This window comes from Microcaecilia unicolor, chromosome 11 (assembly GCF_901765095.1).
Source record: "Microcaecilia unicolor chromosome 11, aMicUni1.1, whole genome shotgun sequence".
Lineage (NCBI taxonomy): Eukaryota > Metazoa > Chordata > Amphibia > Gymnophiona > Siphonopidae > Microcaecilia > Microcaecilia unicolor.
The window spans coordinates 192,728,389-192,754,907 of record NC_044041.1 but is presented as its reverse complement, the minus strand read 5'-3'; the positions used below and the strand labels follow the sequence as shown (position 1 = coordinate 192,754,907).

The following is a 26,519-nucleotide window of genomic DNA, read 5'->3' as shown; positions in this document are numbered from 1 at the left end:
ATGCCTAAAGATATGTTCTTACTTTTTTTTTTGCTTCACTTCATAACTAAACACATATACAGAATGTTTTAAAGCCTTACTTAACTTCTGAAAAATAAAACTGCATCGTACACCCTGGGGTCAGTTCCTTGTGACCTTGGGCAAGCCACTTCACACTCCATTGCCCCAGGTACAAAAAAACCCCAAAAACTTAGACTGTGAGCCCTCTAGGGACAAAGAACGTACCTGCATATAATGAGTACAGCGCTAAGTGGCTTGCCCAAGGTCACAAGGAACTGAACCCAGGATCAAAATCTGGTGCACTAACCGTTAGGCTACTCCTCCTATATCTTTAGCTCCCTGTGTTCATTTTTGCACAAACGGACGCATTGATATAGGGCAGTTTTCGTTATCCCTATAGGACTGAAGGTTTTAGAACACAACTCTCATCTTACTGGATTCCTCCTCTGCATTAAAGAGATAACGATTTTAAACCAACTTAAACGTCAATTCCGTCCGCCACCTCAGCTCCTGTACGAGATCTGTAAGTATGCCAAACAACTTGGAGAGCAGGATCTACTAACAAAACTTCCCAGAAACTGATCCTACCTGGGCCACATTTGTTTCTCTACAAGGTGAGGGGGGGGGGGGGGGGGGTGCCCAAGAAGAAATGACTAAACATCAATGTGCTTAGTGCTCGGGCTGAAAGTTGCAATTTTGTTTCTCTAAGCTTGGAGAACAGTTTAGTTGTTCACATCAATCATGAAGGGAAACGGTTTTGCCATTCTTTGTGTGCGCAATATCAAAATACTGAGGTGGTCACATGCTCTCTTCAACATAAGCATTTCCATACTGGATTTTTTTTTTTTTGTTACATTTGTACCCCGCGCTTTCCCACTCATGGCAGGCTCAATGCGGCTTACATGGGGCAATGGAGGGTTAAGTGTCTTGCCCAGAGTCACAAGGAGCTAGCTGCCTGTGCCTGAAGTGGGAATTGAACTCCGTTCCTCAGGTCCAGACTAGTCCACCACCCTAACCACTAGGCCACTACTCCACCAAAAGGTCCAAACTCAGCATCCTGTTTCCATTAGTGACCAATCTGGTTCACAAGTACCTCGCAGGATCCTAAAAATTAGCTAGACTCCATGTTACCTATCTCAAGGGATAAGCAATGGTCTTCCCCAGGTCAACTTTCTGCAAAAACTTGTCCAAACCATTTTTCAACTCAGCTACACTAACTGCTTTTACAACAACCTATGGCAACAAGTTCCTGAGCTTAACTATGCATTAAGTGAAAAATATAATATCTCCTATTGGTTTTAAATATACTATAACTTCATGGAATGTCTCCCTAGTCTTTCTGTTTTGTTTTTTTTTGAAACAGCAAACAATTGGATTTGTACTGACCCATTCTTCTCCATTTAGAATTTTATAGGCCTCTATCATATCTTCCCTCAGCCATCTCTATTCCAAGTGAACAGCCCCAACCTCTTCAGCCTTTCCTTATAGGAGAGCTCTTCCATACCCGCTATTTTGGTCTCCCTTTTCTGCACTTTTGTTTTTTTAATTGCACTATATCTTTTTTGAGATGTGGTGACCAGAGCTATACATAATAGGGTAAGGTTGCACTATGGTCAGATGACTGGAAACTTTCATTCTACTCGGAGAGGTCCAAAAACTTATTTTTCCATGTCATATATTTGTGCAAGTCACCATGACCGCAAAAGGGGGAAATGACACAGTAATATAGAAGGATATGACCGTGGAGAGACAGCAAGGCCCACCTAGTTATGCCAAATGTCAATATCAACCGGCGTGGACTTCCAAATGATTAGAAACAAGAAAGAGGGAATCGGGAGTGCAGTGAGCAAAGCACAATTAAAAAAAAAAAAGCACAAAGGGCCTGAAGACTTGGTGTGGAGGAACAGATTTTATTAGAAGATCCAAAATGGGTCATGTTAAGGCAAAACGCTTGCATCAAGGGTAAGCTGTGTAGGTGTTCCAATACTAATCGGATATTATACTCAATTAAGTCAATGTTAGATTCAAAAAAATTCAAATTTGAATTTTGTCGAACAAGTCAAAGTTGCATTGCTCTGTGGGCTACCTTGGCTAAAACATTTTAGCCAAGGCAGCCCATAGAGAAAAGCAACTTTGGCTCGTTTGACACATTTTCAAATGGATTATACATATCTGACAAATTTGTATACCGTCGGTCTCCAAGGTACACAAAAAGATCTCATGTATGTTTAGTGAAGATATCCTGAAAACCTGTTAGGTATGCCTTCAGGAGATCGTTGGGAAACACAATCATAAACTCCAGTTGATCTCTAAGTTTATTTTTATTTTTTTGAAAGCAAGTTTTATTTGCACATATCCCATGCTTTCTTGAATTCTGATGGCGTTTTAGTTTCTACTGCCTTTAATATCCTTTCTGTGAAATGTTATTTCCCTATGTTAACACAATGAAATATTAAGAGGTATACACATACAGGTAGCCCAGACGTAGAACCATCAGGGGGTGGGGTGGAGGGAGAAAAGAGAAGTTACATATGGAGAAAAAGAGACTCAACTTTAAAAGGTATTTCACTGTATAGACTGGAAAAGATTACTTTTTTTGTTTTGTTTTTTGACTTGGTAGTACCTCCTTTCTCTTCCAGCTCAAATTGGAAACCGTGCTAGGGATAATGGCACCATGAGCCTTCACTCTCAACTACCTGGAAATTCCTCTCATTTTTTTTTTTTAGGCCCACCTTCCCTGTGTATGGTCACTGCAGCAACAGTACTGATGCCAGAAGCCAAGCTCTTTCCCCACTTCCTTATAATGGGATGCAAATCTAGCCCAAGGGTTCACTCTTTACCATGAACATGACTCATCTTTTCCTACACCCTGCCAGGGCTATGAACACTGCTGGATTCCCAGCTGATTGGTTCTGGATGATTTGGCTCAAGGACCCAGCATGGGACCTTCTGCATGCCAGCTCAAAAATGGCATTAAGAAGATTTTTTTGACCATCTGAATAAGAAATGTATGCAGAATCCAAACTTGTACCAGAACTGATTTTTACAATTTTACATTCTGTGTCTTAGAAGTTGCCCTGTGGAATATTTATTTAAAATATTTATTAACCACACTCTTACAATTCTAGACAGTGTACAAAAAAAAATCCAAACAAGAGACACTGAGTCTTGTTATATTACTTATTAAAGTAGGCTAACTAGCAAAACAGTGAATAAACAAACTGCCATGCTTAAGTGCAGTACACCTGGGTGAGAAAGTATGTTTTCAGCTGTTTTCTAAACTGTAGAACTGAATTAACATTTTGCAACTCATATGGTAATGAGTTCGAGTCATGCTCCCTCAACCTGGATGATTCTTGAATAATATGTCTAATCTGTCTAAATGTAAGAACATTCAACAATAATTTATCAGAGGATCTCTCTGGTTACAATTTGGTCAGTATATTCTAAGGGCAGCTGCCAATACCAACAGTGTTTCATTATTCAAAACTTTATAAATCAATGAAAGCACCTTAAACTAAATGCATTGGGAGCCGATGCAACTCTTTCAAAACTTGAGAAACATGACTCAACCGTGGAAGACCAGTAAGCAACCTTGCCGCAGAATTTTGAGCTACCTGTAGAGCACGTAATGTATTTTTTGGAAGGCCTAATAATAATGCATTACAGTAATCAAAAATTGGTAATACCAAAGCTTGTAATATTGTCTGAAAGTTATCAGCAGATAAAAGATGTTAATCAACTTGAAAAAAAGTTTTGAATGATATTTGTAGCATGAGGTTTGAAGGAGAATGTTGAGTCAATGACGACTCCCAAGATATCGACATTTTGAAACAATTAGAATTTAAACATCATCAACTTTGATGAAAGATGGAAACAACATTGGCATTGGCCTATCTGACAAAAAAAAAAAAAGCTGGTCAAGAATATGTAGGTTTCTCCAGTTCTAGTAGGCAACAGAATCTTAGGAACAAAGTGTGGAGAGAAAACTCCCAACATACATGACATCAAAGAAGGAATCTAAGCGATAAAGAAAAATATCCCAGATTTTTTTTTTTTACCTAAATGTGAACAAAAGAGCATTTTACACCAGGGGCGTAGCCAGACTACAGATTTTGGGTGGGCCTAGGCGAGAAGTGGGTGGGCACCAAGTGCTCTTCCCCTCCCCCCAACCACCACCATCAAAAATATCTCAGCTGGTGGGGAAATGCTTCTTTCCACCGTGGCAGTCTGCGGTACGCATGCGATGAAAACTGAGCATGCGCAGGTGCTGGTATCGTGGAGAGTAGTGTTTTCGTTACCATTAGGGGGAAGTCTTCAGCTGGCTGAGCTTGGAATCCCCACCAGCTACCACTAAACGTGTGGTACTGTTGGGTGGTCCTCAGCCCTAAGTGGGTGGGCCCCGGCCCATCCAGGCCCACCTGTGGCTACGCCACTGTTTTACACCATAAAAACACTGTGTAAACGCTTCCCTCTCTGTACATCAACAGCTTTATGCATTTCCAAGCTTGGTATTTCTCAACCTGAATCCTGCTTCTAGTTTTATAATCAGCACAGATCTGGAGTGTAGTAGTACACTTATTAAAGTCCCCTCATTAATGGGCCATCCATAACAAGCAGGTACCCAGGGGCTCCTGCACCTCAGGCTCTAATGAGCTCCATTACCATCCTCCAACCCAGAGATGTACTGAGGAGAACAAACTGGGGGCAGGAAGCCCCAGTGACTAATGCTGAGCACTCTGGCAAATCAATGCCGCTTCTGCTTGGCGTCATGAGCTTTGCTGCCAGAGCTACTTTAACATGCCATTCCAGATCCAAAACAGCATGGACAATAAACAGGCACTAGGACACAGCAACTCAGCAAGAAGGGGGTGGCAGACTGGGAGGGGGAGGAAGGAGGGTCAAAGAAAGGGTCAAGACACCAAGAGAGATAAGGTTGAGAAGAAAAAGAAAAAGGAAGGTGTGTTTTAGTGTCATCTCTGGATAAGAAAATCACTCTGGGGAGCTAAAAAGGATGATTGCAACAAAGAGTCACCACAATGAAAGAGAACAGTCTGCTGTAAAGCAGCCCAGCTGTATCACATTTCATTCCGATGACATGCAGCAAGCCAACCAGTAACCCATCAGTATTCCTCATCAGAAAGTAGCCAACAACTCATTCCCACTTGTTCTATGATGTCACATGAGGGAAAATAATGCATCTTCCTTGGTGTCTAATCTTGTGTTCTCAATTTATCAAGTTCCAAACAGACCTTCAACTTAGTTCCCCGTCACTCAATACCCAAGATTAGTGATGATGCTCTTTGACTCACCAGGTACAGCTTTCCAACAGTGCCCCATCACTAAGCCAAAATATTATAAAAATTAAAGAAAAGATAGTAATCATTTTTTTCTTATTAGTATATCAATGGTACCAGAGGGGAAGCTATCAGTTATCAGGTACAAATAAGTATTTGTATATACTATGTAAACCGCTTTGAATCTAATTGCAAAAAAATCACAGAAAGGCGGTATATCAAGTCCCTTTCCCTGCCAAACACTAAAGCCAATGAGGAATCAGATTAATAACACCGATTTAAATTTATAGAACACAGTTGGTGTCCCTACAAAATAAGACAAGGTTAATCATATGGTAAGAAAAAATGCAAGCCTTTGGGGGTGACCGAGACTAAGTTTCAGCAGATAGTAAATATCTTGCTGGAGAAAACACATTGTAGTTGAAAACAGAGTAATCTCTAAGCTACCCTGATACTATTTCAACAAAAGCCTCATCTTATCTCCAAAATATACTGAATGCCTTCAAACTTACTTGAAGCTCTTAACATGTGGAGGAGTGGCCTAGTGTTTAGAGCACCGGTCTTGCAATCCAGAGGTGGCCGGTTCAAATCCCACTGCTGCTCTATGTGAGCTTGGGCAAGTCACTTAACCCTCCATTACCTCAGGTACAAACTTAGATTGTGAACCCTCCTGGGACAGAGAAATATCCAGAGTACCTGAATGTAACTCACCTTGAGCTACTACTGAAAAAGGTGTGAGCAAAATCTAAATAAGATTCTGGAATCTTAAAGTGACAAGATTCCATGCAGAATTTCAAAGAGTAGCGACATTCCATGTAGAACCCCAAAGAATAGCAAGATTCTGGAATCCTAAAGAGTGACCAGATTCCATGCAGAATCTCAAACAGTAGCAATATTCCATGTAGAACCCTAAAACATAACAAGCAGAGGAGTGGCCTAGTGATTAGAGCACCAGTCTTGCAATCCAGAGGTGGCCAGTTCAAATCCCACTGCAGTTCCTTGTGATCTTGGGGAAGTCACTTAACCCTCCATTGCCTCAGGTACAAACTTAGATTGTGAGCCCTCCAGGGACAGAGAAATACCCAGTGTACCTGAATGTAACTCACCTTGAGCTACTACTGAAAAAGGTGTGAGCAAAATAAATTAATATTTGAGATTCTACATGGAATGTTGCTAGTGGAGGAGTGGCCTAGTGGTTAGAGCACAGAGGTGGCCAGTTCAAATCCCACTTCTGCCTCTTGTGATCTTGGGCAAGTCACTTAACCCTCCATTGCCTCAGGTACAAACTTAGATTGTGAGCCCTCCTGGGACAGAGAAATATCCAGAGTACCTGAATGTAACTCACCTTGAGCTACTATTGAAAAAGGTGTGAGCAAAAGCTAAATAAATAAATAATGCAGCTGTATCATTTTGCATTATTCATTTCGTCCCTTAACTGACTTACTGCTACACAAATTTAAAAAACACACACACACACACACACACACACACACACACACACACACACACACACACAACAACAAACAGGGATTTTACACTCAATGAGAATATCTTCCTAGAGATGATCTTAACAATTAGCATTACTGTAGAAATTCAATGCTTTAGTCACCTATGAATGTGCCCAGTCTACTATCAAAATAAAATCTTCAGGCAGATTCTGGACTACAGTTTGAAGCCAATCCAATCAGATTTTAGATTTAAAAAATCACCCGAGTGCAATGGGTAGTCAAAGTGCATCAGTTTCTTTACACTAGAGGATAACAGACCACATCCAGACAAGTTCATGCATGCCCAAATCCCCCTTCCTAGCCAGTAAAACCCTGCTTGATCCTATACCCCCACCCAAAAAAGGTATCAATGTTCCATGCAGCATATACTTGTTACATATAGACCCCTAAAACCCCCTTCATGAACCTCCCATTCCCGAATGTAGCTACCTTCAAGAACATCAGGCTAAGTCTTATTTCTGGTTTACTAGATGGGGAGGCGAGATTGTTAGAGCATGGGTTCTCACCCAGTCCTCAGGATACACCCAATACATATTCACTGTGGATATCACGAAAACCCAACTGGTTGTGTGTCTCCTAAGGCCTAGGCTGAGAATCACTAAGGGGGGCTTTTACTTAGGCACGCTGGCATTTTTTAGCATGCGTTAAAAATAGGCGCGCGATAAAGATGCCAAAGTATTCCTATGGGCGTCTTTAGCGTTTAACGCGCACTAAAAAAACACCAGCGCGCCTAAGTAAAAGACCCCCTAAGTTATATAGACTTTAGTACAGTGAAACCTCGGTTTTCGTCGATAATCTGTCCGAAAACAATCGGATGTACTATCCTCTCGCACTGAGGATATGTCTCCAAGTGCTGCCCGGGAGGGAAAGGTTAGGACAGCTGTTGTAGTTGGTGATTCGATCATTAGGCATATAGATAGCTGGGTGGCTGGTGGACGTGAGGATCGCCTGGTGACTTGCCTGCCTGGTGCGAAGGTGGCGGACCTCACGCGTCACCTAGATAGGATTTTAGATAGTGCTGGGGAGGAGTCTGCTGTCTTGGTACATGTGGGTACCAATGACATAGGAAAATGTGGGAGAGAGGTTCTGGAAGCCAAATTTAGGCTCTTAGGTAGAAAGCTCAAATCCAGATCCTCTAGGGTAGCATTTTCTGAAATGCTACCTGTTCCACGTGCAGGGCCCAAGGGACAGGCAGAGCTCCAGAGTCTCAATGCGTGGATGAGACGATGGTGCAGGGAGGAGGGTTTTAGATTTGTTAGGAACTGGGCAACATTCTGGGGAAAGGGGAGCCTATTCCGAAAGGATGGGCTCCACCTTAACCAGGGTGGGACCAGGCTGCTGGCGTCGGCATTTAAAAAGGAGATAGAGCAGCTTTTAAACTAGAAATGGGGGGAAGGCCGACAGTCGCTCTAAAGCGCATGGTTCGGGAAAAGGTATCTTGCAAAGATACCTCACAAACAGGGAAGATAGGGTTTCTGGATAGTGAGGTTACACAACAGACCGTGGTAGGCCAGGTGCCCTTAAATACAACTAAAGATCAGACAAAAGATGTCAAATCAGTAGTGTCAGGTACTAAGCATCATGCAAATAAGAACAACAAACATACTCTGAAATGTCTATATGCAAATGCTAGGAGTCTAAGAAATAAGATGGGAGAGTTGGAATATATTGCACTAAGTGAAAAATTGGATATAATAGGCATTACTGAGACCTGGTGGAAGGAGGATAACCAGTGGGACACTGTCATACCAGGGTACAAAGTATATCGTAATGATAGGGTGGACCGGACTGGTGGAGGGGTAGCATTGTATATTAACGAGAGCCTTGACTCAGATAGATTACAAATTCAGCAGGACACAAATCACACCTTTGAATCACTGTGGGTTGAAATTCCATGTATAAAAGGGAAAAAAATGGTGATAGGAGTGTACTACCGTCCGCCTCGCCAGGATGAGCAGGTAGACACAGAAATGATAAAAGAAATCAGAGACGCGAACAAAATGGGCAATGTGATAATAATGGGTGACTTCAATTATCCAAATATAGACTGGGTAAATGTAACATCGGGACACGCTACAGAGATACAATTCCTTGATGAAATCAAGGACAGCTTTATGGAGCAACTGGTGCAGGAGCCGACGAGAGAAGGAAAAATTCTAGACTTGGTCCTTAGTGGAGCGCATGATCTGGTGAGAGACGTTATGGTACTGGGGCCGCTTGATAACAGTGACCATAATATGATCAGTTTTGACATCGACCTTGAAGTAACTGTACACAGAAAGTCAAATACGTTAGCGTTTAACTTTAAAAAAGGAGACTATGATAAAATGAGAAGAACGGTAAAAAAAAAACTTAGGGGGGCAACTGAGAGAGTAAAAACTGTACAACAGGCGTGGACGCTGTTCAAAAATACCATCCTGGAGGCCCAGGCCATACATATTCCGCGAATTAGAAAAGAAAGACGGAAGTCCAAAAGACACCCGGCCTGGTTGAAAAGTGAGGTGAAGGAAGCTATTAGGGCTAAAAGAAACGCCTTCAGAAAATGGAAGAAGGAACCGTCTGAAAATAACAAGAAACAGCATAAGGAGTGTCAAAGCAAATGCAAGGCGCAGATTAAGAAGGCCAAGAGGGAGTATGAAAAAAAGATAGCATTAGAGGCAAAAAAACATAGTAAAAATTTTTTTCGGTATATTAAAAGCAGGAAGCCGGCAAAAGAATCGGTTGGGCCGCTGGATGACCTAGGGGTAAAAGGGGCGATCAAGGAAGACAAAGACGTAGCGGAGAGACTGAACGAATTCTTTGCTTCGGTCTTCACCGAGGAAGATTTGGGTGGGATACCGGTGTCAGAAATGGTATTTCAAACGGACGAGTCGGAGAAACTTACTGACTTCACGGTAAACCTGGAGGACGTAATGGGGCAGTTCGGCAAACTGAAGAGTAGCAAATCTCCTGGACCAGATGGTATTCATCCTAGAGTACTGATAGAACTGAAAAACGAGCTTGCGGAGCTACTGCTAGTGATATGCAACTTATCCTTAAAATCGAGCGTGGTACCGGAAGATTGGAGGGTGGCCAATGTAACGCCCATTTTTAAAAAAGGCTCCAGGGGAGATCCGGGAAATTATAGACCGGTGAGTCTGACGTCGGTGCCTGGGAAAATGGTAGAGGCTATTATTAAAAACAAAATTACAGAGCACATCCGAGAACATGGATTACTGAGACCAAGTCAGCATGGCTTTTGTGTGGGGAAATCTTGCCTGACCAATTTACTTCAATTCTTTGAAGGAGTGAACAAACATGTGGACAAAGGGGAGTCGGTTGATATTGTGTATCTGGATTTTCAAAAGGCGTTTGACAAGGTACCTCATGAAAGGCTACAGAGGAAATTGGAGGGTCATAGGATAGGAGGAAATGTCCTATTGTGGATTAAAAACTGGTTGAAGGATAGGAAACAGAGAGTGGGGTTAAATGGGCAGTATTCACAATGGAGAAGGGTAGTTAGTGGGGTTCCTCAGGGGTCCGTGCTAGGACTGCTGCTTTTTAATATATTTATAAATGATCTAGAGATGGGAGTAACTAGCGAGGTAATTAAATTTGCTGATGACACAAAGTTATTCAAAGTCGTTAAATCACGACAGGATTGTGAAAAATTACAAGAGGACCTTACGAGACTGGGAGACTGGGCGGCTAAATGGCAGATGATGTTTAATGTGAGCAAGTGCAAGGTGATGCATGTGGGAAAAAAGAACCCAAATTATAGCTACGTCATGCAAGGTTCCACGTTAGGAGTTACGGACCAAGAAAGGGATCTGGGTGTCGTCGTCGATAACACACTGAAACCTTCTGCTCAGTGTGCTGCTGCGGCTAAGAAAGCGAATAGAATGTTGGGTATTATTAGGAAAGGTATGGAAAACAGGTGTGAGGATGTTATAATGCCGTTGTATCGCTCCATGGTGCGACCGCACCTTGAGTATTGTGTTCAATTCTGGTCGCCGCATCTCAAGAAAGATATAGTAGAATTGGAAAAGGTGCAGCGAAGGGCGACTAAAATGATAGCGGGGATGGGACGACTTCCCTATGAAGAAAGACTAAGGAGGCTAGGGCTATACAGCTTGGAGAAGAGACGGCTGAGGGGAGACATGATAGAGGTATATAAAATAATGAGTGGAGTGGAACAGGTGGATGTGAAGCGTCTGTTCATGCTTTCCAAAAATACTAGGACTAGGGGGCATGCGATGAAACTACAGTGTAGTAAATTTAAAACAAATCGGAGAAAATTTTTCTTCACCCAACGTGTAATTAAACTCTGGAATTCGTTGCCGGAGAAAGTGGTGAAGGCGGTTAGCTTAGCAGAGTTTAAAAAGGGGTTGGACGGTTTCCTAAATGACAAGTCCATAAACCGCTACTAAACGGACTTGGAAAAATCCAAAATTCCAGGAATAACATGTATAGAATGTTTGTACATTTGGGAAGCTTGCCAGGTGCCCTTGGCCTGGATTGGCCGCTGTCGTGGACAGGATGCTGGGCTCGATGGACCCTTGGTCTTTTCCCAGTATGGCATTACTTATGTACTTATGAAATCCGAAACCGACGAAAACCAAGCAATTAACGAGGACGCCCAAAATCGGGAGAAGGACGTCCATCTTCTGATACAAATTGGGAGATGGACGACTTTTTTTCGACGAAATCCGAGGCAACCGACAAAAACCGAGACAAATTTCTAGTCGAAAAAAATCAACGAAATCGGAAACCAACGAAAACCGACGTCAACGAAAGCCAAGGTTTCACTGTATGTGCCTTTTAATTGTTCTGTTGCTCGTGTACATGGTTACTTCAGCTACCGGAGCTCCTACAGGAAGTGTGTCAAGAAGCAGCGGATGTCCTGATGTCTTGATTAAAAAAAAATAATCATCATCATCTAGGAAAGAGTTATGGGGAAAGGGTGCAGGGAAGATTTTTTTAATCTCGACCCCTGGAATTATCCCTTCTTCTAAAGCCTATACTACCAACCATGCAACCTCCCTATCCTTACATTATCTAACCAATAAGAATGTATTCACCCAATGTCCTACCAACCTAAACAGGGGATATTAGCGGTACATAAGACCTAAATTGAATTGAATCGAATATATCCCTTAAGACAGGAGACCCTCAAAAGAGGAAAGCACTATTTACTTTAATTCTAGACAGTGATCTCCCTCAATTATAGCAACCCGGTGGAACTGCTCCTTAACACCCTAAATTTGGTTTCCTCCTGAAAGGGCAACCAAAGGAGTTGATTACAATCTTGACAATTTACAACTTTTAAACAAGAGGAATGAAAAGAAAAGAAAAAAAGATTAAACACAGAAACATGTATCTATGCAACAAGGCAACCACAATCCTGCCACTTCCATGGACAAAAAGAAAAAAGGAAAAAAAAAACCTTAACTACCACGTTGCACCCCACTGAGTCTCCATCATAAGGAAGCTGATGCACTGAAAGAACCAAGGACAAGAGGAGGATGAAGGAGGCACATTTTCCTCACCCAACTTACACTCTGATGAAGTATATCGCGGGGAAGTAGTTACCATAGCAACCTCCAGTTGCTAGACGACCTGCCTAAACATTAGCAAAACCCAGCATATACTGGACTTGGGTCAGGCTACAGAAAGCATGCACCGTGGGAGGAAGGCAGCAGGACTCAAGGAAAGAGGATGGGTGATTGACAGGAAGCACGCTGTGCCTGAATCGAGCATTAGAGTGTCGAGTCTGGTTACAAAAGGCCGAAAGGTGCGGAAGAACAGGGGAATTCAGGTTTTCAGATGAGAAACCTTACTGGACGTATTTTACTGTGTTTTAAGACAGTGAAGGGTCTGAACAGTGGACAAACCCAAAGGAACTTTTGAAGTTTAAATATCAGGACTAGAGGAGTGTGGTAGCCGTGTTAGTCCACGCTTAAGGTTATCAATAGAAATCCAACAAAATAAAACATGGAAAAGAAAATAAGATGATACCTTTTTTATTGGACATAACTTAATACATTTCTTGATTAGCTTTCGAAGGTTGCCCTTCTTCGTCAGATCGGAAATAAGCATATGTGCTAGCTGACAGTGTATATAAGTGAAAATATCAGGACTAGTATTGACTTCCAATGATCCAATTCAGGCACTGCTACTGATCCACCAAATTATTATCAAACTCCTGTCCACAGAGTTCAAATTCAATACTAATCGAACAAGGGCTTTAGGCTGGTGTCTACATTTACATAGCTGGAAAATATTCTTGCATGTGTAAAGTCTTAATCTGAACTTACTTTTTCTGGAAATTCCTTCTCGGTTTAAATTCCCTTACCACTTTTACCTCCATAGCTTACATTAATTCATAATTTTAATACCTAGCTCCGTGCACATCAGCACCACAAATTACCTTTTTTTATAAATGTCAGAGTAGTACTGTATACTCAACTTGGCACAAGGGTCTACAAGGCCACAAATCAAATTATGCTTCAAAAATGCAGTAGTGAGGTTAAACAATAAATAAGGTACAACTACAGTACTGTCAAAACCTGAGGAATAACCAAGGACACCAGCACTAATATATATATATATATATATATATATATATATATATATATATATATATATATATATATATATATATATATATATATATCTGAGAGGACAATAAAGTCATTTACACAGCTGAACTAATGGTTTAACCCCCCCCCCCCCCTTTGTGTATGTAAAAAAGTACCCATACTTATATGCACAACAGGGAAATCCAGTACAGACCCTGCACTTGCAAGGACCGCAGGGAGGCAGTACAGACCCTACACGTGCAAAGACCGCAGGGAGGCAGTACAGACCCTGCACTTGCAAAGACCGGAGGGAGGCAGTACAGACCCTGCACTTGCAAGGACCACAGGGAGGCAGTACAGACCTTGCACTTGCAAGGAAGGCAGGGAGGCAGTACAGACCCTACATGTGCAAAGACCGCAGTGAGGCAGTACAGACCCTGCACTTGCAAAGACCGCAAGGAGGCAGTACAGACCTTGCACTTGCAAGGACCACAGGGAGGCAGTACAGACCTTGCACTTGCAAGGACCACAGGGAGGCAGTACAGACCCTGCACTTGCAAGGACCACAGGGAGGCAGTACAGACCCTGCACTTGCAAGGACAGCAGGGAGGCAGTACAGACCCTGCACTTGCAAGGACTGCAGGGAGGCAGTACAGACCCTACACGTGCAAAGACCGCAGGGAGGCAGTACAGACCCTACACGTGCAAAGACCGCAGGGAGGCAGTACAGACCCTACACGTGCAAAGACCGCAGGGAGGCAGTACAGACCTTGCATTTGCAAGGACCACAGGGAGGCAGTACAGACCCTGCACTTGCAAAGACTGCAGGGAGGCAGTACAGACCCTACATGTGCAAAGACCGCAGGGAGGCAGTACAGACCCTACATGTGCAAAGACCGCAGGGAGGCAGTACAGACCTTGCACTTGCAAGGACCACAGGGAGGCAGTACAGACCTTGCACTTGCAAAGACCACAGGGAGGCAGTACAGACCTTGCACTTGCAAGGACCACAGGGAGGCAGTACAGACCCTACACATGCAAAGACCGCAGGGAGGCAGTACAGACCTTGCACTTGCAAGGACCACAGGGAGGCAGTACAGACCTTGCACTTGCAAAGACCACAGGGAGGCAGTACAGACCTTGCACTTGCAAGGACCACAGGGAGGCTAGGCTCTATTGCACTCCAACAGTGGTGCCATTAGCAATGTTTGCCCTCTTGCTTCAAAGTATTAAATTCAAACTTAGTTCTAAAATATAAGTTATAAGTCCGGCGGTATAAGGGAAATTATATACAACCTAATTTCTTTTAGACCCTTTTTTGTTGCTGTTTTGTTCCATCTAAAAGGATAAACTAAAATGACCCCCAAAACTTTCATAAACAGGAGAAAGATGAGGGGCTGGGGAAGCCCCACCCACACACACTGTACTTGGTGAAGTAATAAACTTAGCATGCCAATGCCCCACAGATTGCTCCACCAGCAGATGAGATAATGAAGCAGGAATACATGCTGTAGCCACCGTCGCCTCTGGCAACCAGAAGGTTAAAGTCATACCATCTCCCCGCCCCTGGCATGCCACTGCGTGCTTCAGCTTCAGGCTCCTTCCATCCCAACTGTCTGTGCAGAGAGCTGGAAACACTGTCTCTGTGCTACATTATTTATAAAACAGAGGTGCTCAGGGCTGGGCAGCAGCTGCAGCAATAGCCCCACTGCTGTCAGTTCTTAGATTTAAACACATCAGGAACTCTGAGAGAATGACCATCATTACAGAGTTTGCTGTAGCTTTACACCTGGGTTCTTTTCTCACATACAGAAGAATTTATCCAGTTAGGAGCATGTAATAAACGGAGCTGCCTTTATAGAAAGTAGTTATTTGCAGGTATAACTACCTTCATATTAAGGACACTATGGGACAAACATAATAAGCGGTGCATTAGGGCCACGCGCAGAAATTCGGTGCGCAGGTTTAATACGCATGCTGAAAACATTTTTTAAAAAAAAGTGTTGATACAGTAAACTAATGGCATGCAAATTACAGCTGCAATTTTAAAAAGGCACAGACAGGAAAATGTTTGCACAAAGCCATAGTTTGGTACAGAGGGCTTCTATGCACAAATACATTCATGTTATCTCCACGCTGGACCAGTGTTGTGGCACTTAATATTCAGCCTGGCAAGAGGGGATAAAGTTCTCCCTCGCCCCCCAGTGGCCACTGCTGAGGCATACTGGCCACCCTTTTTTTCTTCTCCCAATGAATGGAAGAGCTGAGAGGAGGTTCCCATTTCTTCCTCACTTACCTCTAATGTGATATTATACTGCAGTTCTTTCATCTTCCTCAATTATTTCAGCGGGTATTTAGCATTCTAAACCAGGGCACTTTAAAACTCAGGTATGACTCTGCAACCAGATGGTTTGGAAACAATTCCCCTAATTCTATAAACTTGAATGCTCAAATTATAGAATAAAGGTCCACTGCCCCATTAACTCCACTTAACAGCCAGTTATTAAATTAACAGCTAATTACTGGCTATAATTGGCACCAATTAGTTAAGTAACTGCCCTCAGTCACTATTCTATAAATTGTGGATTAGGAATTGGTAATGGGACAGAAGACAGAGGGTAGGGTTAAATGGTCATTTTAATGGAAGAGGGTGAATAGTGGAGTGCTGCATGGATCTATACTGGGACCAGTGCTATTTAACACATTTATAAATGCTCTGAAAATCAGAACAAGTAAGGTGATTAAATCTGCAGATGACACAAAAAAACTATTCAAAGTTGTTAAAACTAATGTGGACTGTGAAAAATTGCAGGAAGCCTTTAGGACAGTGGTTCCCAATCCTGGTCCTGGAGGCACCCCAGCCAGTCAGGTTTTCAGGATAGCCATAATGAATATTCATGAGAGATTTGCAGACAGTGGGGGCAGTGCATGCCAGTGGCATAGCCACAGGTGGGCCTGGGTGGGCCGGGGCCCACCCACTTAGGGCTCAGGCCCACCCAACAGCAGCACACATTTAGTGGTAGCTGGTGGAGATCCCAAGTTCCGCCAGCTGAAGACCTCCTCCTGATGCTGCTGAAAACATTGCTCTCCACTTCAGAAGTCTGAGCCCCATTTTAAAACAGCTGCCGATACTGGCAACTGCGGCATGCTCAGTTTTCAGCGCATGCCTGCAGCAGGCCGCCAAAGTAGAGAGCAGTGTTTTCCTGCCAGCTGAGATATTTTTTTAAGTTGGTGGGGGAGGGGGGGGAGAACACTTGTGCCCACCCACTTCTTGTCTAGGCCCACCCAAAATCTGCTGTCTGGCTACGCCCCTGGTGCATGCAGATCTCTCGTGAATATTCCATTACGGATATCCTGAAAACCTGACTGGCTGGGGTGCCTCCAGGACCAGGATTGGCCACCACTGTCCTAAAGTCTTCCTGTAATTTTTCACAGTCCACATTTCCCTTAGTGGGAAATAAATACGCATTCTGCTGCTGAAGCGTGGAGTGGGGGGGGGGGTCAAAGAAGGGACAGCTAGGATCACCTACAACATAGATTATAGGTTAACCTCTATTAGCAACAGCACACCCCACCCCCACCCCAAAGATGGGGTCTCTTTTTGCACAATGACACCCTGAAGCGGATCACATCTATTCACAGCACTGCTGTCATCCTCCAGAAGTGGCCCCACTACACCGTGGCACCATTACTGTAGCAGCTGGGGTAACGGGAAACTGCAAATGGGTCCATGAAAGTCTACGGTACACAGAGCATAGTTCGTAGAGGTCTGTAACAGGACAATTGCTCTTTGATTAAAAGATTCTCTGCTCCTTCCTCCTGCCATAACAAGTTCCTTGGTTCAGTGCTTTTCACTAGTCCAATAGAGCCCAGGCCCCTGCCAATGTCGCTCCTAACAGCTACTACATTGTGGGAACATTGCGCAACGTGATCAGTATAACTACACACACTCCACACTAAAAAAAAATAAAAAAAATCCCTGGGTTACAACCTCCTCTCCCCCACCCCCATTCAGCAACACCTATCCAAGTATCTGGATGGGCAATACTTACTCCATGTGTTTATTTTTACTATCAATTTTATAATATACAGCATCTTTTATTCAGGGTTTTTTTTTTCCATGGTTTTGCTTCTCTCTTTTTACCTAAGATCTGTACTGGCTAAAAGTGAGTCAGGCAGCAGCAGAAAGGATTAATTCAGCCTGACTACCCAGCTCTGCAGGGGGAGATGTGTGTGTTTGGGGGGGGGGGGGGGAGAGAAGAGCTAAGATCTTGCAGCAATCTTTAAAAATACCTCCTGCCTAACCTAATTCCCTCTTCCTGCAGAGCTGGCACTGCAAGCCGCATGTGCCTGCAGTCTCAGGCAGGATCTGGAGCACTGAGACACAAACTAAAAGGGAGAGAGAAAAACAAAAAACCCTGAACAGAACAAGGCATAAGCACAATGCCAGAGATCTCTGAACCCTCTCCTCCTATACCACCATCTTTACTGGGGGCACAGAAAAGTACGGAGGCAAGCAAGCCTGCAAATTTAAAAGACAGATGCTGGCAGCCACTGCAGGACATACTGCACATCTCTTCATTTTGCACTAGGTCAGCAAGGGTCAGTACTCTGGAGCCTTTGGGGGAAATGTGCTGGGTAAAAGGGATTTACTGAAATCCTAATTGATAGGCAGAGATTTACTTCAACCTGTTTGCTGGGGTTGGAGAGGGGTCAGACAGGATTTCTTTTTAAACTTCTAGAACCTAATGAGCTTTAGCACCATAGGATTCTTCTGCTTTACTTAAAAAATAAAATAAAGGTGGAGCTTGCAAAAAAAAAACAAAACAAAGGAATTGATGCTCTTTTCGCAATTAAATTGTGAATCCAACATAAAGAGCTAGCGGGGGGGGGGGGGGGGGGGGGGGGCTAAGCTTTCCTGGAAGGTGGCTGCTCTACTGAAAAAGCAAGCAATATGAGCAGCCTCAGGGATAATGCCCACTACAGAACAGTTGAACTACATTACACTCCTCATGGAGATGAAAACAGGTACAAATAAAAATAAAGAAACCAAACCAACAGCCCCCCCCCCCCAAAAAAAAAAAAACCCTTACTTAAAATATATGGTCAACAAACAATGGTCAGAGTCCCTGTAATTGAGAGTTTTGTTGTTGTTAGTTGGGGAGGGGGGTTTGTAAAGGAAATCATTTGGTGAAGTGAAGTTTTGGGGTATTAAGTGCCTAAGACCTCCCTAATTTGCAATCTGGAGGGTCTGGCCGTCTTCAAATCTAAGCTAAAAGCCCACCTTTTTGATGCTGCTTTTAACTCCTAACCCTTACTCACTTGTTCAGAACCCTTATTTCATCATCCTCACTTTAATTTTCCCTTATATCTTATTTGTCCTGTTTGTCTGTCCTAATTAGATTGTAAGCGCTGTTGAGCAGGGACTGTCTTCATGTTCAAGTGTACAGCGCTGCGTACGTCTAGTAGCGCTATAGAAATGATTAGTAGTAGTAGTCTTTGGGATTCCGGAATCTTGCTGCTCTTTGGGGTTCTGCACGGAATCTTGCTACTCTTTGGGATTCCGGAATCTTGCTACTCTTTGTCCTTATTCCTTATTTGTCCTGTTTGTCTGTCCTAATTAGATTGTAAGCTCTGTCGAGCAGGGACTGTCTCGTCATGTTCAGGTGTACAGCACTGCGTACGTCTAGTAGCACTTTAGAAATGATGAGTAGTAGTAGTATTCAGAGGTTTAAGTTCTTGTTTTGTTGTTGTTGCTGTGGTTCTTAGTTGTATATTGTATGGAATTGATGGGCACAATCAAAGGCTTGTGATATTTTGAAGTAAACGGCTTAAGGTATTATGATGAGGTCCATGAAAGCACCATTTCTAAACTAGCTAGTAAAACTTCCCACTGAATATGCATACCAGTAAATTTTGATATAACAATCAGGAAACCTCCCAACAAGACCTCTTTTCCACAAAGATTAGAATGAACTCCTGGGGAAAGTCTCCACTGTATAAATAAATTGGTGTTAGGAACAGACAGCACCCCCAACACTTAGGCACTTAGGTCTTAGTTATGTAGGGAAGGGAGGGGGGGCAAGGTGGGGGGGGAGGAGAAAAATTGAAAACACAGGAATGGACACACGAAGGTTCCATAGCCTATGTTATTTGTTTGTGCCATTGTTGTGTTCTGTTGTATTATATTACTTCCGAATGTACGCCACTTGTGCGATATTTCGTGACATTAGTGTATGGAGGAATTTTGGATGTTTGTACATTTCTGTTGCTAATAAAAATATTTTCAAAAAAAAAGAAAAAGAGAGAGGGCCAAAACCACACCATCTTTAATAATGCACCAGCTCCCAATCTCTAGGGAAACTATAATACACAAATCCCAAAACTTCTGGGGTAATCTGCCCTATAGCTACTACACATAAATGTCTTAATGCCTTCTTAGGTGGTAGATGACTTTAGTAGGCTGCTCAACAACATACATGGGGCCTTCACCAAGTTTCAGCTAAGTTGCATTTGAAAAACTCACCCAAACTTAGGTTATGATGTAGCCAGGTAAAAATTACACCTGCTATCCAGGTGCTGATACACAGCCAGCTAAATTTCTTCTGCCTGACAAAACACACCCCTGGGACGGTAAGTATTTTAAGGCAGCTAAATACAGATTACTCTTCATAGCTACTTAGCTGCTACATGGGAGAAAATTTTCAATCAGATCTAACTATATAACTCTATATTTAGGCAGCTATGTTTTTTCCAAAGAGACCATTATCTGGGCATCATCCTACATTCAATTTCGTGATTTATGCACGGCCTTTACAGCTTAAGCTACCCAAAGTGACACACTACACTAAAAATAAACAAAAAAAAAATCACAGATGCACATAAAAAGCATGATATCTACTATATACCAACATTGACAAAAAAAATCAAAAGAAATATATCTACACACATACACCCATCATGTTAAAACAACAGCATAGCACAAGCCATCATCCTATATAATTTGTATTTCCAATGTTCTCTGGCTGGCTGTCTGGGTTCATCACATCTCCTGACGTCAGCAAGCCTCCAGCGTTCCCTTCCCTCTCACTGTCCCGCCCTCGCGTAACGACGTAATGACGTCAGTGGAGAGCAGGGAACGCTGGAGGCGAGCTGATGTCAGGATGTTACGAACGGAACTGAAGTCAGCCAGCCAGAGAACGTTCAGGTACAAATCGCTGGATATGGAGGGGAGGAGAGGGCAGAGGAGGGCAGGGCTTAGGAGAATCGATGGACATGGATGGGAGGAGAGGAGAGGAATCGCGGGACACGGATGGGAAGGCAAGGAAGAGAAGAATTGCTGGACATGGAGGGGAAGGCAACGCTTACACGAGAGCCTTCCCAGGGCCCGTTTCATTGTTGACGAAACGGGCTTGGTTCCACTAGTTCCAAATAAAACCACAAAGCCCACCACTATACAGGGATTGCCCCCTCTCTTGTGATATTTTGAAGTAAACGGCTTAAGGTATTATGATGAGGTCCATGAAAGCACCATTTCTAAACTAGCTAGTAAAACTTCCCACTGAATATGCATACCAGTAAATTTTGATATAACAATCAGGAAACCTCCCAACAAGACCTCTTTTCCACAAAGATTAGAATGAACTCCTGGGGAAAGTCTCCACTGTATTAAATAAATTGGTGTTAGGAACAGACAGCACCCCCCGACACTTAGGCACTTAGGTCTTAGTTATGTAGGGAAGGGAGGGGGGCAAGGTGGGGGGGGGGGGAGCAGCCACGCAAAACAACCTGAAGTATCAGTGGTTTATAACCCTTTGCCAGACAGGTTTTCAGCATATCCACAATGAATATGCATGAAAGATTTGCATACAATGAAGGCAGTGTATGCAAATTAATCTCATGCATATTCATTGTGGATATCCTGAAAATCTGACTGGCAAGGGTAGGGGTGGGGGGGTAATCCAGACTGACTTGGCAAACACTGCCCCTACCTTTATTTCCCCATATGCCTTCCGTGGCTTCTGTTCGTATGCTCATGGTCCACTATTTGTAAAAGCGGACTGGAAAATGTTCTACACCGAGCTGGTAATAGTTAACTCAGGGCCTCCGCTTACTAAGCTGTGCTAGAGGCGAGTTAGCTTTTTTTAGCGCATGCTAACCATGTAGGCGCCCATAATATTCCTATGGGCATCTACACGGTTAGTGCACACTAATTTTTAGCACGTGCTAAAAACACTAGCACACCTTTATAAACAAGTGAAAAAAAAATTATTTCTGTAGTAACCAGGACCAGATTACGTGAATGCTCGCCCATCTGCTTTGTTACAAAAAAACCTAACCATTAAAAATACAATATAAAAAAAGTATATTAAAGATTAAGTTATTACCACATTTCCCCCTCCCACACCACTCAAGGAAAACTCAGTTTACTATGTTTCCTCTTCTTGCCCTGTTTTTATACCATACCAACAAGTTACTCACTAGCATCAATATTTTCTAACTGTATTTACCATTTCTTATGGTGTTTTATGATCTGCTGAGGACAACGTATGATCAGTAGAATTTAAATGGTTTTAAAATAAAACCAAAACAAATATTTTTGCCTCATTCTGTTAAACCATGCATGTTGGAGCATAAATTCAAAGCAACTTTGATATACATCACTTCCCAACATAGGAAACATTTCTCCCTCAGTGGAGTACAAGTCCCCTCAATAAGCAATCTAGAGAAAAACACCCAATTTATTTCTCTGTTAAAACAGAAGGATCTAGCCTAATTAAATCGGGTGAGTTTGTCAATCCAAAAACGGAACTGAGCTGCTTCACTCAGAAAAAAGTAACCCCAAGGATTTCTCACAATGCAGTGCAGATAATGAAGCAGCAAAATAAAATATAATCTTTGTACTTTGATGTTTGCTGATGGTATGGGTACCTGGAGAGACTATGAATTTTTGCCTTGGGGCACACCTAACCTTTATGGGAGTAGGTGAACACACACCCAACCCCCTTGCCAACACCACACACATTTATACTGTCATAAAAAAAAAAAAGGAGTATATTTCCCCTGTCAGAAGTGAGAATCATCTCCTCTTGCAAGCACATAAAACAGTGAAAAGAATCTCTGAAATCATCCCAGATGCTTTGCTGAGCTGCAGATCCACACATTAAAAATCACTTCTATGCTACTTTCTACCACTCCAACTGCGAGCCACACTCACTCACGTTTTTTTTTTCTGCATTCTTAATTAGTGGGTGGAACAGATGGTGGTGGTTTCATTTCAAGTAATTCATCCATTAAAATAACCTTCACTGTGAGAGACCTTACTCCAACAGGGAGAGAGAGGAACCCATTCAGCCAGGAAGCTGGCTGGGGAATGGATTTGCATTACTAGTAAATCTAATATTTTAACGAAGGTTAGCTCTGGAGTTTGTAAGGTGCAGCGAAGGGCGACTAAAATGATAGCGGGGATGGGACGACTTCCCTATGAAGAAAGACTAAGGAGGCTAGGGCTATTCAGCTTGGAGAAGAGACGGCTGAGGGGAGACATGATATAAAATAATGAGTGGAGTGGAACAGGTGGATGTGAAGCGTCTGTTCACGCTTTCCAAAAATACTAGGACTAGGGGGCAATACGATGAAACTACAGTGTAGTAAATTTAAAACTAATCGGAGAAAATTTTTCTTCACCCAACGTGTAATTAAACTCTGGAATTCGTTGCCGGAGAAAGTGGTGAAGGCGGTTAGCTTAGCAGAGTTTAAAAAGGGGTTGGACGGTTTCCTAAAGGACAAGTCCATAAACCGCTACTAAACGGACTTGGAAAACTCCAAAATTCCAGGAATAACATGTATAGAATGTTTGTACGTTTGGGAAGCTTGCCAGGTGCCCTTGGCCTGGATTGGCCGCTGTCGTGGACAGGATGCTGGGCTCGATGGACCCTTGGTCTTTTCCCAGTGTGGCATTACTTATGTACCCTATCACCTTTTCTTGGTCTCTAACAAATACAATTGATCTTCTTACTCCACATACTGTATATAATAGCTACTCAACACGGACACTTATTAGTAATACTGTTCTGTAAAATTTTTTCCTTAACCACAATGTGTGGTTTTCTTGCATCAAGCCTTTTAAAAGTGGTAATAGGAATCCCAGGTGATCACAATTCCTTCATTCTCTACAGTTCTAAGCCAGGTGGTGATTCCAGCATTTTCCTGGCATAGCACCTCAGGCTTCTCAGGTCTTTTCCTCCTGGAAAATTCATAACATTTCAAAAGAAAAGTCTTCATGTATTCATTGTGATTGTGCCACAAGAGTATAAGAATAACACGTATAGAATGTAGGAATAACATGTATAGAATGTTTGTACGTTTGGGAAGCTCGCCAGGTGCCCTTGGCCTGGATTGGACGCTGTCGTGGACAGGATGCTGGGCTCGATGGACCCTTGGCCTTTTCCCAGTGTGGCATTACTTATGTACTTATGTCCTCTACTTGGCTCACTTTTATTACATAGAGCAGTGATTTAACCTATTGTGATGTCATAGTGGCTCATTCCACCAATAAGAGCCAACCTCCTTAGTGATGTCACAATGGCTTGATTGTATAGAATGTTTGTATGTTTGGGAAGCTCACCAGGTGCCCTTGGCCTGGATTGGCCGCTGTCGTGGACAGGATGCTGGGCTCGATGGACCCTTGGTCTTTTCCCAGTGTGGCATTACTTATGTACTTATGTCCTCTACTTGGCTCACTTTTATTACATAGAGCAGTGATTTAACCTATTGTGATGTCAAAGTGGCTTATTCCACCAATAAGAGCCAACCTCATTAGTGATGTCACAATGGCTTCATTGTATAGAATGTTTGTATGTTTGGGAAGCTTGCCAGGTGCCCTTGGCCTGGATTGGCCGCTGTCGTGGACAGGATGCTGGGCTCGATGGACCCTTGGCCTTTTCCCAGTGTGGCATTACTTATGTACTTATGTCCTCTACTTGGCTCACTTTTATTACATAGAGCAGTGATTTAACCTATTGTGATGTCATAGTGGCTTATTCCACCAATAAGAGCCAACCTCATTAGTGATGTCACAATGGCTTGATTGTATAGAATGTTTGTATGTTTGGGAAGCTCACCAGGTGCCCTTGGCCTGGATTGGCCGCTGTCGTGGCCAGGATGCTGGGCTCGAAGGACCCTTGGTCTTTCCCAGTGTGGCATTACTTATGTACTTATATTGTGCACAGTTTTGGGTTGAGTTTGTCTTTACACCTGTGCAACAGTTTGTGCAAGACAGCAATGTAGATACCATAACAGCTTTCAGCGGATGAGACATCCTGCTTAACTGTGCTTTTCTGCATACAGGCCTTCTAATATCGGCATGTCACACCCACTGACGAGATGTATGACCATTTTCTAGGTTCAGCTCTACAGTACTCTGCATTTCTTATCAATTTTTCCCCTATGCTAGCTGTGAACATTTTGTCCACAGCCCACCAAGCTGTGCTGCAGTTATCACTCTCTCATCTTTAGGTTTAAAAATTCACCTCTCCTTAACCATTCCTGTGCAAGTTACTTCAGAAACCACAAGCAGATCAAAATCTATTCCCCGAGGTGTTCACCCTTTAGTTGCTTATGTTCCCTAGTTTACTGGTCTTTACGTTCTGGGATTTCAGAGCATTTTGGAGTGGTTTTGTCTATGCAAAAAGCAAGACCTACAAATCCCAGATTTTTTTTTTTTAAACTGCAATCCTGAAAACAATGGGAACTAGCTCATGCTATCTGTGACGACTTCATTCTTGCCAACTGATGTACTAAAAACTGAAGGGCCTAACTCATTAAAAGTTCTGCGATGGAGACAAATCTATTAGGAAAAAATATTATTAGATCTTGGTTCACACTTAAAGTACTTTTATGCAATGAAGTATAAGTAAATGAAGAACCATCCAATCCAATAGGTAATCTGAATGTTACCCTATGTCGCAAAATACACTAGTATAAATGTTTTTTTAGCATGGAAGCCTAGGATGGGAAATCCTAAACAGTTATTTTGTGAAACAGTTTACAACACATCTTGGGAAGTGAGAGGCTTATAAATATCCAGTAAAAAGCAAGCAACGTTTATAAACTTTTTTTCTTTTTTTGCACTTGATTCTGGAAGAAAAATATTGTTTACTCGCAAGTGAGGTCTTTCCAACCTTCCAGCCACAGAACTGACCACTTATTGAATTACAGAGAAACAAAGTGTTCTTGCATACTATAAACAAACCATGTGCAAGCCAACCAACAGCATCAATAGCCACAGCGGGACACTGGCCTGTGATTTTAGCCCAAGCAACAAACTTGAATACTTAAGCAAAGGAACCATTAGCGTGACATCAACATCAAGACAGTCTCAAATAACGGGAGATATACACCTTTACTCCCATGCAGAGGAAGTCTGGACTGCAGCAGAACAGTGAACAATACTACCAAGGTATTTACATTGGAACCGGGTCACTGACCTGGAACTTTGCCCCATCCCAATGAAAGGAGTATCACAGATGACTAGACTTTCTGAAATCTTCAAACAGGTATGCCATAAATGCAAGAAAAAACTGGCCAGCTTTAGATTTTTGTCTGAGAAAGACATAAGAACATAAGCAATTATTTTAGAAAAAGGCGCTGCTTATCTCCCAAACCATTCAATCTACACCAAGCAAATCTTCATGATAGGTATAATTATAAAAAAGGTATAAAATGAGGGTAATGTTTTTCCATAAACTTACAGATCTAGTCCAGAAATCAGAAAAATTCCAAGAGATGCTCTCATATACCAGTCACAGCAAAGTACAAGCCTCGTGTAGCAAGAAGTCAATCAGCTATAGCATTTTTTTCTTTTGCTAATCCAACTCCTTCTCCCAGAATTCCCTTCTGAGATGCTCTACTTTCAGTGGACAAAAAAACAGAGCCTGTACAATCTGTTCCTTCTTCCAGGTCTCTTACTTGTCAGTCTTAGAATACTGAAAATCCAAGCTTGCAAAGAAAAACCTATGTTGTTATTGGCACATTGAGCCAGATTCAGTATTGCGTTCAAAATCTGCACCCTGGTTCATAAAATTATTCACGGCAAAGCCCCGATCTACATGACAGACCTCATAGAGACTTACCAACCAGGAACATAAAAAGGT

General features: G+C 42.7%; 1 protein-coding gene across 6 annotated transcripts in view; it reads right to left on the bottom strand.

Moving 5' to 3' along the window:
- The window catches only part of AHDC1 (AT-hook DNA binding motif containing 1), a 306,721-nt gene that overhangs the window by 248,898 nt on the left and 31,304 nt on the right, over positions 1 to 26,519 (bottom strand). The window lies entirely within an intron of this gene.